The sequence below is a fragment of the Heterodontus francisci genome, chromosome 13, assembly GCF_036365525.1.
Source record: "Heterodontus francisci isolate sHetFra1 chromosome 13, sHetFra1.hap1, whole genome shotgun sequence".
Classification (NCBI taxonomy): Eukaryota; Metazoa; Chordata; class Chondrichthyes; order Heterodontiformes; family Heterodontidae; genus Heterodontus; species Heterodontus francisci.
Window position 1 is genome coordinate 24,463,816 of NC_090383.1, and position 14,448 is coordinate 24,478,263.

Here is a 14,448-nt window from a genome sequence, read left to right on the forward strand (position 1 = left end):
ACAATGTTTTAAATAATCTATCTTGTTAACCGTTGCAAACGATCCTAGTTAAAAATGAAGTGTTACTGAGACTTTATCCTTTGTTTCATTTATCTGCCGCTCAGCTTTTAATGAAACTACTGTATAACAAATGATGGTGATGTTAATGTGAGGCTTGGCTCAATGGTAGAACTCTTCCTTTGAGTCAGTAGGTCATGTGTTCATAGAAACATAGAACATTCATCCCAAGCAGCTCTGTAACACAGGAGTCTGTGCTCTACGGGCTGTTCCCAGGGATGCACACCGAGACAAACATCAACTGCTGCTGGAGGACTATCAATTCGGTGAAAGACGCCCTTTGGTCTGCCCGAAACTTGCTGGTCTTCCAGCGCAAAGAGTTGTCCACCACCGAATGTTGCAGACTGGCACATTCCAAGGTCCAGGACTACGTGCTGAGGGACGCACTAAAGCTTGGGGCAGCCGCAGCAAAGGCTCAATGGGGAAAGACCACAGTGTAAGGTCCCCCCGCCAAGCTGGACTGAGGGGCTGGATCAATGGGAAACCCCTCGAACTGTATCGTTAATATTCTCAATTGCTGTAAATGTAAAACTGTAATTGACATGACAATTGTGAAACGGAAGGGTTGGGAAGAAACTCATGACATTATTGAAAGAAACTGATCTCTTTTGCAATGTTTGTATTTTTTCGTGCTGTTTGGAAACTGTTTGGCAATGTAATTTTTACAGATTTTTATGAATAAAGTATATTTTGGGAAAAAAAAACTTTGCTTCTCTCTCCACAGATGCTGTGGATTTCAAATTTCCAGCATCTGCAGTCTTTTGCTTTTATTATAATTTTGGATCCAACCTGCCACTTGCCCTTGGATCCCATGGGCTCTTACTTTACTGACTAGTCTGACATGTAGGATCTTGTCAAATGCCTTGCTAAAATCTTGTCGAGGGGACATGAGGAAAAACTTTTTCACCCAGAGGTTGATGGGGGTCTGGAACTCACTGCCTGAAAGGGTAGTAGAGGCAGAAACCCTCAGCTCATTCAAAAGGAGTCTGGATATGCATCTCAAGTGCCGTAATCTGCAGGGCAATGGAACAAATGCTGAAAGGTGGGATTAGAATAGGTGGATCGTTTTTCGGCTGGTGCAGACACGATGGACCAAGAGGCCTCTTGCTTTTTTTTTATATTCCCAAAAAATACTTTATTCATAAAAATCTGTAAAAATTACATTCGCAAACAGTTTAAAACAGCATCAAGTCAAAAAATACAAACAGTGCAAAGGTGATCAGTTTCCTTCCATACAATTATGAGTTGCCTCACAACCCTTCCATTCCATTTTACATGCCATGTACATTTTACAGCAAACCCATATTTGGTGTATACAGCCCAAGGGGATTCCCATGGGTCCAGCCCCTCAGTTCATTTTGGTGGAAGAAGTTTACACAGTGGTCTTTCCCCATTGAACCTTTCCAGCGGCTGCTCCAAGCTTTAGTGTGTTCCTCAGAACGTAGTCCTGGACCTTGGAATATGCCAGTCTGCAACACTCGGTCGTGGACAACTCTTTGCGCTGCAAGACCAGCAAGTTTCGGGCAGACCAAAGGGTGTCTTTCACCGAATTGATGGTCCTCCAGCTGAAATTGATGTTTGGTGTGCATCCCTGCAATAGCCCGTAGTGCACAGACTCCTGTGTTACAGAGCTGCTTGGGATGAACCTCGACAAAAACCACTGCATCTCTTTCCACACCTGCTTTGCAAAGACACATTCCAGAAGGAGGCGGGCAACTGTCTCTTCCCCAGCACAGTCACCTTGAGGACATTGTGCGGGGGGTGCGAGGCTCCGGGCGTGTAGGAAGCCACCAGCCAAACTACGTCTTGGTGCTTGTTTGAAAGTTCTGGTGATGAGGCATTCTGCCAAATGACTTTGGCAGTGTACTCGGGGAACCATCTGACAGGATCCACCATCTCCATTTCCCGTCGGGCCTTGAGGACATTCCGTGCAGACCACTGCCTGATGGATTGGTGGCCAAAGGTGTTTTTCCGCAGAAACTTTCCCACGAAGGATAGGTGGTACAGCACGGTCCAACTGGATGGAGTGTTCCGCAGCAATTTGACCAGATCCATCCTTCCTAACACCAGGGACAGATAGAACCTCAGCACATAGTGACACTTGGTGTTTGCATACTAGGGCTCTACGCACAGCTAGATGCAGCCGCACATGAAGGTGGTCATTAGGATGAGGGCGACGTTGGGTACATTTTTCCCGCCCTTATCCAGAGGTTTGAACATCATTTCCCTCCGGACTTGGTCCATTTTGGATCTCCAGATAAAGCGGAAAATGGCTCGGGTGACCGCCACGGTGCAGGAGTGGGGTATGGGCCAGACCTGCGCCACATACAGCAACAACATAAGCGCCTCGCACCTGATGACCAGGTTCTTACCCACAATGAAGAGAGATCACTGCTCCCACATGCTCAGTTTATGCTGTACCCTGGCTACTCGCTCCTTACAGGTTTTGGCGCATGCCCAGGCCCTTCCCAACCATATCCCCAGCATCTTCAGGTCGTCTGACCTGGTGGTGAAGGGACAAAGGATCAGTTGGCCCAGTTCCTAAAGAACATGGCATCACTCTTGCCTTGGTTAACTTTGGCTCCCGAGGCCAGTTCGAACTGGTCGCAGATGCTCATCAGTTTGCAAACGGACAGCGGATCCGAGCAGAATACGACGACGGCATCCATTTACAGGGAGGCATTTTACCTGAGTACGTCCACTGCCTGGGATTGTCACCCCTCTTATGCCCACATCCTTCCTAATGGACTCAGCAAAGAGTTCGATACAGCAAACAAACAAGACAGGGGAGAGAGGATAGCCCTGCCTGACTCCAGATTGGATCATGAAACTTTCTGACTCCCACCCATTGATTGAGACTGCGCCACTGATGTTTGTGCAGAGCAGTTGGATCCAATTGCAGATTCCCTCCCCAAACCCCATTTTGGAAAGCACGTCCATCTTGTAAGTGTGCGATATCCTGTCAAAAGCTTTCTCCTGGTCCAGGCTGATGAGGCAGGTGTCCACCCTCCTGTCCCGTATCCCTGAGTAGCATCAGACTATCAGAGATCTTCCTGCCGGGTACAGTGCAGGTCTGGTCAGGGTGAATCACCAACTCCAGAGCAGCCAGAGCAGACTTGACTCGACTGGCTATGACTTTGGACAGAATCTTGTAGTCAACATTAAGCATTGAGATGGGCTGCCAATTTCTGATTTCTGCCCTCTCCCCCTTCCGCTTGTAGATGAGGGTGATGATGCCTTTCCTCATGGATTCTGACATGCTGCCGGCCAGAAGCATGCTCTCGTATACTTCCTGCAGGTCTGGGCCGACCCAGTCCCACAGGGCCGGATACAACTCGACCGGTAAGCCATCACTTCTGGGAGTTTTACTCGTATCGAAGGACTTGGTGGCCTTTGTCAGCTCGTCCAAGTTAGTGGCTTGTCCAGTCTCTCCCTCAAAACCTCTGTGATAGATGACAGGAAGGACTGGGAGGCTCTGCTGTCTGTGGGCTTCGCGTCATACAGCCTAGCATAAAAGGATTTGCTGCTCCTTGGTATGTCGGACTGCGAGGACTTTACCGAGCCATCCTCTTCCTTCAGGCTGCTGAACACAAAGCTCTCTGTGTGTACCTTTTGGAAGGAGTAACGCAAACACGTCTCATCCTGCTCAATGGAGCGGCTCTGGACTGGAAGATGATCTTGGAGGCCTCCATGGCAAAGAGCGAGGCCTGCTGACTCTTCATCTCATGGTGGTCCTCCTTGACCTCGACCCCCATTGACTGCAGCTGGAGCAGATTTTGCATTCTTTTCTGGAGTCGGGACATTTCGCTCTCGCCCTCTGAACACCTTTGAAGATAAAGAACCTCTTGATGTTCTCCTTGATTGCCTTGCACCAGTGAACTGGAGACTGAAAGAGGGATTTCACAGTTCTCCAACCTTTGTAATCCCTTTTGAGTTCCTCAACGTTCGCTGGGGTTAGCAGTGTAGCATTGAGCTTCCGTGTTCCCCTGCCAACCCGCTGGTCGTCCTGTAAGTGACAGTCGGCCAGTAAGAGGCAACAGTCAGAGAAGAACACCTGCTTGACGTCGGTGGATCTGACCGCGACAGCACGGGACACAAACAGGAAGTCAATCCTGGAACGGGCAGACGGGGTTTTACACAGGTTCCAGCCCCTCTGTTCAGTATGACGGGAGGATAATTCCACAGTGGTCTTTCCCCATTGAGCCTTTGCAGCAGCAGCCCCAAGCTTTAGTACGTCCCTCAGCACGTAGTCCTCGACCTTGGAGCATGCTCGTCTGCAACACTCAAGTCGTAAATAACTTTGTACACTAGAAAACCAAAGCATATTTCTCAGCAGATTGAGAACTGCACAATTTCTTTCCCAAAATTATAGAACATAAAACATCTTTCATTTATTGAAATAGAAACCCCACTAAAAGCAGGGCCACAAAAAATTGTTCAAAACTCTGAGCGCTTCTCTCCACGGAAATCTTTAGTAAAAGGCGAAAGATTTTTTTTTTTTTTTTTTTATTTCCAAAATATACTTTATTCATAAAAATCTGTAAAAATTACATTGCCAAACAGTTTCCAACCAGCACGAAAAAATACAAACATTGCAAGGGAGATCAGTTTCCTTCAATCCTGTCATGAGTTTCTTCCCAACCCTTCCGTTTCACAATTGTCATGTCAATTACAGTTTTACATTTACAGCAATTGAGAATATTAACGATACAGTTCGAGGGGTTTCCCATGGATCCAGCCCCTCAGTCCAGCTTGGTGGGGGAACCTTACACTGTGGTCTTTCCCCATTGAGCCTTTGCTGCGGCTGCCCCAAGCTTTAGTGCGTCCCTCAGCACGTAGTCCTGGACCTTGGAATGTGCCAGTCTGCAACATTTGGTGGTGGACAACTCTTTGCGCTGGAAGACCAGCAAGTTTCGGGCAGACCAAAGGGCGTCTTTCACCGAATTGATAGTCCTCCAGCAGCAGTTGATGTTTGTCTCGGTGTGCGTCCCTGGGAACAGCCCGTAGAGCACAGACTCCTGTGTTACAGAGCTGCTTGGGATGAACCTTGACAAAAACCACTGCATCTCTTTCCACACCTGCTTTGCAAAGCCACATTCCAGGAGTAGGTGGGCGACCGTCTCTTCCCCACCACAGCCAACGCGGGGGCACTGTGCGGAGGGGGCGAGACTTCGGGTGTGCATGAAGGATCTGACGGGGAGGGCCCTTCTCACCACCAGCCAAGCTACGTCTTGGTGCTTGTTTGAAAGTTCTGGTGATGAGGCATTCCGCCAAATGACTTTGACGGTCTGCTCGGGGAACCATCCGACAGGATCCACCGTTTCCTTTTCCCTGGAGTCAGACAGGGCTGTCCTCTGTCCCCGGTCTTGTTTGTTTGCTGTATTGAACCCTTTGCTGAGTCTATTAGGAAGGATGCGAGCATAAGAGGGGTGACAATCCCAGGCAGCGGAGGCACTCAGGTCAAAACCTCCCTGTACATGGATGACGTCGCCGTCTTCTGCTTGGATCCGCTGTCCGTGCGCAGACTGATGAGCATCTGCGACCAGTTCGAACTGGCCTCGGGAGCCAAAGTTAACCACGGCAAGAGCGAGGCCATGTTCTTTGGGAACTGGGCTGACCAATCCTTTGTCCCCTTCACCGTCAGGTCAGATTACCTGAAGGTGCTGGGGATATGGTTCGGAAGGGCCGGGGCGTGCACCAAAACATGGGAGGAGCGAGTAGCCAAGGTACGACAAAAGTTGGGCATGTGGGGGCAGCGATCTCTCTCCATTGTGGGTAAGAACCTGGTCATCAGGTGCGAGGCGCTCACGTTGTTGCTCTACGTGGCGCAGGTCTGGCCCATACCCCACTCCTGCGCCGTGGCAGTCACCCGAGCCATTTTCCGCTTCGTCTGGGGATCTAAAATGGACCGGGTCCGGAGGGACATGATGTTCAAATCTCTGGACATGGGCGGGAAAAATGTACCCAACGTGGCCCTCATCCTGATGACCACCTTCGTGTGCGGCTGCATCAAGCTATGTGTAGATCCCCAGTACGCAAACTCCAAGTGTCACTACGTGCTGAGGTTCTATCTGTCCCCGGTGTTGCGAAGGATGGGCCTGGTCACATTGCCGCGGAACGCACCGTGCAGTTGGGCGGCGCCGTACCACCTGTCCTTCGTGGAGCATTTTCTGCAGGAAAACACCTTCGACCACCAATCCATCAGGCAGTGGTCTGCACGGAATGTCCTCAAGGCCCTACGGGAAAAGGAGACGGGGGATCCTGTCGGATAGTTCCCCGATCAGACCGCCAAAGTCATTTGGCGGAATGCCTCATCACCAGAACTTTCAAACAAGCACCAAGATGTAGCTTGGCTGGTGGTGAGAAGGGCCCTCCCCGTCAGATCCTTCATGCAAGCCCGAAGTCTCGCCCCCTCTGCACAATGCCCCCGCGGTGGCTGTGGTGGGGAAGAGACGGTTGCCCACCTCCTCCTGGAATGTGCCTTTGCAAAGCAGGTGTGGAAAGAGATGCAGTGGTTTCTGTCGAGGTTCATCCCAAGCAGCTCTGTAATACAGGAGTCTGTGCTCTACGGGCTGTTCCCAGGGACGCACATCGAGACAAACATCAACTGCTGCTGGAGGACTATCAATTCGGTGAAAGACGCCCTTTGGTCTGCCCGAAACCTGCTGGTCTTCCAGCGCAAAGAGTTGTCCACGACCGAATGTCGCAGACTGGCACATTCCAAGGTCCAGGACTGCGTGCTGAGGGATGCACTAAAGCTTGGGGCAGCCACAGCAAAGGCTCAATGGGGAAAGACCACAGTGTAAGGTCCCCCCACCAAGCTGAACTGAGGGGCTGGATTCATGGGAAACCCCTCGAACTGTATCGGGAAAATTTTGTGTGCTGTAAATGTAAAAATGTATATGGCTTGACAATGAAATGGAAGGGTTGTGAGGCAACTCATAATTGTATAGAAGGAAACTGATCACCTTTGCACTGTTTGTCTTTTTTGACTTGATGCTGTTTTAAACTGTTTGGGAATGTAATTTTTACAGATTTTTATGAATAAAGTATATTTTGGAGAAAAAAAAATTGGAGAGCCAGTCAGGGTACAAACCTTCAACGCTCTCAACAAGAGTCAGCCCAAGTGGCAACTTGGGACCTGCGTAGAGCAATTGTCACCTCGATCGTATGCAGTGCAAGTGAACAACTAGCTTTACCGTCGCAACTGCAGACATATACGCACAACTGGAGAGGCTATTCCTTCACTGCAGGGGGCCAATCAGGAAGATAAGAACTCACCAACTGCACAGATCACAGATCAACCATCAGCCCCAGCTGTCCACAGCAACAGTTATCGCGGCAATAAGTGACAAGGGAACGACACTTGCCGGAGAAGGAAAATCAACCAGATGAACAACCAACGACAACGTGCACGATCACCATTAAGAGACCGGCACGATTTAATGACTATGTGTGCATTGCATATGCAGAGACTGACAAGAATGACAAACCACTAATGCATGAGAACAGTTGTGTGCATCGTGGGTAACTTGGGCAACTCAGCGTCAATGATAATGCATGTAATTTTTTTTGTGTTTTTTTCCTATGAAAAGGGGGATGTTTGGGATAGAAATGCAATACTGTATCAATGTGCCTCCTGGCTTGCCATAGTCATGTGACCTCTACAATGAGACACTCTGACTGCAGGGAGCCATTACAGTCAGTTTCATTAAAGAGAGAGTACACACCAGACTGGTGTCCTGGGATCTCTTAACACCATCAGGAGTCGTGACGTGGCGTCCAGTTTGCTGACTTCTCTGCCAGATTGTCCAGCTGCTTTGATGATGCAATTGAAGTCACCACTTAGGATGACCGGCCTGGACATTGCCAGCAACAGTGGGAGCTGCTGGAGGACGGTCAGCCGCTTGCTGTATTGGACCGGGGCATACACGTTGATTAACCGGAGCGGAGCATTTTGGTACATTATGTCTGCTACGAGCAGGTGACCGCCCACCTTCGGAGATGGTGACGTTGCCTCCCCGCAGCAGAATAACCAGGCCTGAGGAACGGGAATCATTTCCCCCTGACCAGATCGATGGCCTGTGGGACCACCATCGCGACCATTGCCTGTAAGTGCTGAGGTGCGGTATCCCACACTCCTGCAGAAATATCAGGTCGGCTTTGACCTTGGCAAGGTAACCCAAGGTCGAAACACATCGCGTAATTGATTTAATGCTACGCACGTTAATGGAAGCAATCTTCATACCCATTTAAAGCTGGATGTTGCTTACCACACCAGGTGTCCTTACTAGTCCCAGTCCATGTGTATTTTCCTGCATACCCATAGTGTGCACAAGCTGTTGCACAGTCTTTGGGCTCAGAAAGCCCTTCTGGTCACTCACGGGGGGTTTGTTGCACTGGGGTGACATCAGGGGGGTCTTGTAGGCAGCAAGCTTTGGACTGTCCTCTGCTGGGGGGTTCAGCGCTTTGGGTTTGGGGCATGCTGGGCCCATCGCTGCATCCAGGACCGTGGAGCTGGGGGGCTTTCTCTTCCAGCTCCTTTGCATGCTGCCGTTTCTTTTGCAGGTGCCGTCTTTCCGTCCCTTCCTCGTCTGATGAGGAGCAGCTGCCGTAGTCTGCCTCAGACGGTAGCCTCCTCTTGCCACTGGTTTGCATGGTGACCTGTTCCTTTTTCTGGGGCTTCTTCTTTGTGATTTTCGATTTGACCACTTGCCACTCACCCAGTTATCCCTCTGCTGTCTCCTCCTCCATTGATTCTGTCTGTTGAGGAGAAGTTTCCGGGCACAGTGTAGGTCTTGGGTCCCTTGTTGCAGCTGCCTCCCCTTTCTTCCCCTTCTTAGATGGATTTTCCTTGCTGCGGGGAGGGTTGCTGCTCTCTTTCGCTGCACCAGGATTCACCGTTCCTTCCTCCAGCCTTTCCTTGGTCTTTGTCGCCTCTGCGTAACAGAGGCAGCATTTGGGACTGGTATTATAGAGGTGGTCTGCCCCACCACACAGGTTGCAGCACTTACTATGCTTACAGTCCTTTGTCTGATGGCCTTCTTTCTTGCAGTTCTTGCAGACGACTGTGCTGCAGCTGGCCGCGACATGACCAGATTTGCCACAGGTCCGACAAACTCTGGGCTGCTTTTTTTCCCCAAAAATATACTTTATTCATAAAAATCTGTAAAAAAAAACATTACAACACAGTTCAAAACAGCACCAATATGACATTCTAAAAAGTGCAAAGAAAATCTGTTTTCTTCAATACTTGAGTGAGTTGCCTCACAACCCTTCCATTCCATTTTACATGCCATGTACATTTTACAGCAAACCCATATTTGGTGTATACAGCCCAAGGGGTTTCCCATGGGTCCAGCCCCTCAGTTCATTTTGGTGGAAGAAGTTTACACAGTGGTCTTTCCCCATTGAACCTTTCCAGCGGCTGCTCCAAGCTTTAGTGTGTTCCTCAGAACGTAGTCCTGGACCTTGGAATATGCCAGTCTGCAACACTCGGTCGTGGACAACTCTTTGCGCTGCAAGACCAGCAAGTTTCGGGCAGACCAAAGGGTGTCGTTCACCGAATTGATGGTCCTCCAGCTGAAATTGATGTTTGGTGTGAATCCCTGGGAATAGCCCGAAGTGCACAGACTCCTGTGTTGCAGAGCTGCTTGGGATGAACCTCGACAAAAACCACTGCATCTCTTTCCACACCTGCTTTGCAAAGACACATTCCAGAGGGAGGCGGGCAACTGTCTCTTCCCCAGCACAGCCACCTTGAGGACATTGTGCGGGGGGGGCGAGGCTCCGGTCGTGTAGGAAGCCACCAGCCAAACTACGTCTTGGTGCTTGTTTGAAAGTTCTGGTGATGAGGCATTCTGCCAAATGACTTTGGCCGTGTACTCAGGGAACCATCTGACAGGATCCACCATCTCCATTTCCCGTCGGGCCTTGAGGACATTCCGTGCAGACCACTGCCTGATGGATTGGTGGCCAAAGGTGTTTTTCCGCAGAAACTTTCCCACGAAGGATAGGTGGTACAGCACGGTCCAACTGGATGGGGTGTTCCGCGGCAATGTGACCAGATCCATCCTTCCTAACACCAGGGACAGATAGAACCACAGCACATAGTGACACTTGGTGTTTGCATACTAGGGCTCTACGCACAGCTAGTTGCAGCCACACATGAAGGTGGTCATCAGAATGAGGACGACGTTGGGTACATTTTTCCTGCCCTTATCCAGAGGTTTGAACATCATGTCCCTCCGGACCTGGTCCATTTTGGATTCCCAGATGAAGCGGAAAATGGCTCGGGTGACTGCCACGGCGCAGGAGTGGGATATGGGCCAGACCTGCGCCACGTAAAGCAACAACGTGAGCGCCTCGCACCTGATGACCAGGTTCTTACTCACAATGGAGAGAGATCGCTGCTCCCACATGCTCAGCTTATGGTGTACCCTGGCTACTCGCTCCCTCCAGGCTTTGGTGCACACCCCGGCCCTTCTGAACCATATCCCCAACATCTTCAGGTAGTCTGACCTGACGGTGAAGGGGACAAAGGATCGGTCAGCCCAGTTTCCAAAGAACATGGCCTCGCTCTTGCTGTGGTTAACTTTGGCTCCCGAGGCCAGTTTGAACTGGTCGCAGATGCTCATCAGTCTGCAAACCAACAGCGGATCTGAGCAGATGAAAGCGACGTCGTCCATGTACAGGGAGGTTTTAACCTGAGTGCCTCCACTGCCTGGGATTGTCACCCCTCTTCTGCTCACATCCTTCCTAATGGACTCAGCAAAGGGTTCAATACAGCAAACAAACAAGACAGGGGAGAGAGGACAGCCCTGTCTGACTCCAGATTGGATCAGGAAACTTACTGATTTCCACCCATTGATTGAGACTGCGCTACTGATGATTCTGCAGAGCAGTTGGATCCAATTGCAGATTCCCTCCCCAAACCCCATTTTGGAAAGCACGTCCATCTTGTAAGTGTGCGATATCCTGTCAAAAGCTTTCTCCTGGTCCAGGCTGATGAGGCAGGTGTCCACCCTCCTGTCCCGTATCCCTGAGTCGCGTCAGACTATCAGAGATCTTCCTGCAGGGGTACAGTGCAGGTCTGGTCAGGGTGAATCACCAACTCCAGAGCAGACTTGACTCGACTGGCTATGACTTTGGACAGAATCTTGTAGTCAACATTAAGCATTGAGATGGGCTGCCAATTTCTGACTTCTGCCCTCTCCCCCTTCCGCTTGTAGATGAGGGTGATGATGCCTTTCCTCATGGATTCTGACATGCTGCCGGCCAGAAGCATGCTCTCGTATACTTCCTGCAGGCCTGGGGCGACCCAGTCACACAGGGCCTGATACTACTCGACCGGTAAGCCATCACTTCTGGGAGTTTTACTCGTATCGAAGGACTTGGTGGCCTTTGTCAGCTCGTCCAAGTTAGTGGCTTGTCCAGTCTCTCCCTCAAAACCTCTGTGATAGATGACAGGAAGGACTGGGAGGCTCTGCTGTCTGTGGGCTTCGCGTCATACAGCATAGCATAAAAGGATTTGCTGATCCTTGGTATGTCGGACTGCGAAGACTTTACCGAGCCATCCTCTTCCTTCAGGCTGCTGATCACAAAGCTCTCTGTGTGTACCTTTTGCAAGGAGTAACGCGAACACGTCTCATCCTGCTCAATGGAGCGGACTCTGGACTGGAAGATGATCTTGGAGGCCTCCATGGCAAAGAGCGAGGCCTGCTGACTCTTCACCTCATGGTGGTCCTCCTTGACCTCGACCCCCATTGACTGCAGCTGGAGCAGATTTTGCATTCTTTTCTGGAGTCGGGACATTTCGCTCTCGCCCTCTGAACACCTTTGAAGATAAAGAACCTCTTGATGTTCTCCTTGATTGCCTTGCACCAGTGAACTGGAGACTGAAAGAGGGATTTCACAGTTCTCCAACCTTTGTAATCCCTTTTGAGTTCCTCAACGTTCGCTGGGGTTAGCAGTGTAGCATTGAGCTTCCGTGTTCCCCTGCCAACCCGCTGGTCGTCATGTAAGTGACAGTCGGCCAGTAAGAGGCAACAGTCAGAGAAGAACACCTGCTTGACGTCGGTGGATCTGACCGCGACAGCACGGGACACAAACAGGAAGTCAATCCTGGAACGGGCAGACGGGGTTTTACACAGGTTCCAGCCCCTCTGTTCAGTATGACGGGAGGATAATTCCACAGTGGTCTTTCCCCATTGAGCCTTTGCAGCAGCAGCCCCAAGCTTTAGTACGTCCCTCAGCACGTAGTCCTCGACCTTGGAGCATGCTCGTCTGCAACACTCAAGTCGTAAATAACTTTGTACACTAGAAAACCAAAGCATATTCCTCTGCAGATTGAGAACTGCACAATTTCTTTCCCAAAATTATAGAACATAAAACATCTTTCATTTATTGAAATAGAAACCCCACTAAAAGCAGGGCCACAAAAAATTGTTCAAAACTCTGAGCGCTTCTCTCCACGGAAATCTTTAGTAAAAGGCGAAAGATTTATACGATCTGAAGAAAAACCAGAGTAAACTAACGAACAATTCGTTCTACTCTCAACCCACCGTACTCTTAGCTCTTTAACATCATATTGCGCGGGCACACCACCAATTATCATCGATATTGGAGAAAAATCAATTTAGTCCAGATATATTTTAAGATAAAAAAATAACCAGAAACTGTTAACTTCCCACAGAAATATGAATAACTATTGGTCTTTTGCATTATATTCTGGTTTATGTAGATTAGTGGGCGGGGCCTATCTGCCTGCGCCTTCTGTCCGCGGGAATGACATGTTGCAGTCAATACAAGAAATGCTGGAAATACTCAGCAGGTCTGGCAGCATCTGTGGAAAGAGAAGCAGAGTTAACGTTTCGGGTCAGTGACCCTTCTTCGGAACTAACGCTGCTCAGTGACTGCCCAGAGAGGTTAGCATTGATTCTCTCACACTATGTGCTCACCAAGTGATTTTGTTTTAATGCAGGCTGTCGTGAAAAGTGAGGAAAAGAAGCCCGAAGTCTGGTATTGTGAGTCCTGCATTCTGGCATTTGCAGTTTAACCCCAACTTTGAATGCACAGACAAGAAATGCTGGAAATACGCAGCAGGTCTGGCAGCATCTGTGGAGAGAGAAGCAGTTTCAGTGACTCAATTTGTTGGATTCGTCAACTATTTAGCAAAATTCTTGCCCAATTTGTTGTCGGAGTGTGAACCATTATGCCAACTGCCAAGGATGTGCAGTGGTATTGGGGCACAGAACAAGAAGCAGCATTCACTAAAATCAAGCGACTAGTGTCGGCAATGCCAGTGCTGAAATACTATGATGTAAAAGATGAAGTTACCCTGCAGTGTGACACCAGCGAGACATGACTTGGAGCAACCCTAATGCAGCAAGAACAAATGGTTATATTTACATCCAGGGCCTTACTGCAAATGGAACGACGCTACGCTCAGATTGAGAAAGAGTACCTGGCCATTGTCTTTGCTTGTGAACATTTTCATCAATACCTACTTGGAACAGACAAAGTGAAAGTCGAGTCCAACCACAAGCCGCTCCGAAGCATTTTCCTCAAGCCGCTACTATCTGCTCCAAAGTGTCTGCAAAGAATGTTACTCCGGTTACCAAGATATCATCTGGATGTGACATACAATCAAGGGAAGCAGACATGCTGTCGAGAGCTGCACTCCCTATGAAGAAAGTAAAGGATGCTACGACAGAGTGTGAAATCTTCCAGATCCAACGTGAAGCTGCAGCTCGACATGCTCTGGAAATCATCAACCCAGCAGAGACATTGAATCTGCCTTGCTCAAATCAAACGAACTACCCAACAAGATGCAACTCTCCAAGTGTTGCAAGAAGTAGTGATGAAAGGATGGCCTGACAGCACCAGCGACATTCCTGTGGTCACAAGAGCGTATTGGGCTCACAGAGATGACGTAACAGCCCATGATGGCATCTTGTACAAAGGAAATAGAGTCATTATCCCGAAAGATTTGAGAGGAGAGATGCTAAAGCACATCCATGGAAGCCACCAAGGAATTGAGTTGAGTCTGAGGAAGGTAAGAGAAGGGCTCTACTGGCCAAACATGAGCAGTGAAATCAAGGACCACATCAGCCAGTGCAGTGCATGCAATGAGTACCAAGGTAGGCAAGCTAAAGAGCCGCTGATGACATATGACATCCCAGACAGACCTTGGATGAAGCTGGGAGTAGACCTCTTCACACTGACAGGAACTGATTATCTTGTCACTGTAGACTACTATTCTGACTACTGGGAGGTAGACCAGCTGATCTCAATGACTACCGGTGAGATTGTAGAATGCCTGAATGCACACTTGAGTCGTTATGGCATTCCAGACATTGTGATGACCAACAATGCCCCGCAGTTCACAAG

General features: G+C 49.5%; 2 non-coding genes across 2 annotated transcripts; both read right to left on the minus strand.

Annotated features, from left to right (window-relative positions):
- Nucleotides 1–4,461: 4,461 nt before the first annotated feature.
- On the minus strand, nucleotides 4,462–4,578 carry LOC137376810 (U5 spliceosomal RNA). Its single transcript, XR_010976308.1, has one exon. It is a non-coding gene; the product is annotated as a U5 spliceosomal RNA (small nuclear RNA).
- A 7,894-nt stretch (nucleotides 4,579–12,472) lies between these two features.
- On the minus strand, nucleotides 12,473–12,587 carry LOC137376858 (U5 spliceosomal RNA). The gene has a single exon (XR_010976323.1). It is a non-coding gene; the product is annotated as a U5 spliceosomal RNA (small nuclear RNA).
- Nucleotides 12,588–14,448: the final 1,861 nt, after the last annotated feature.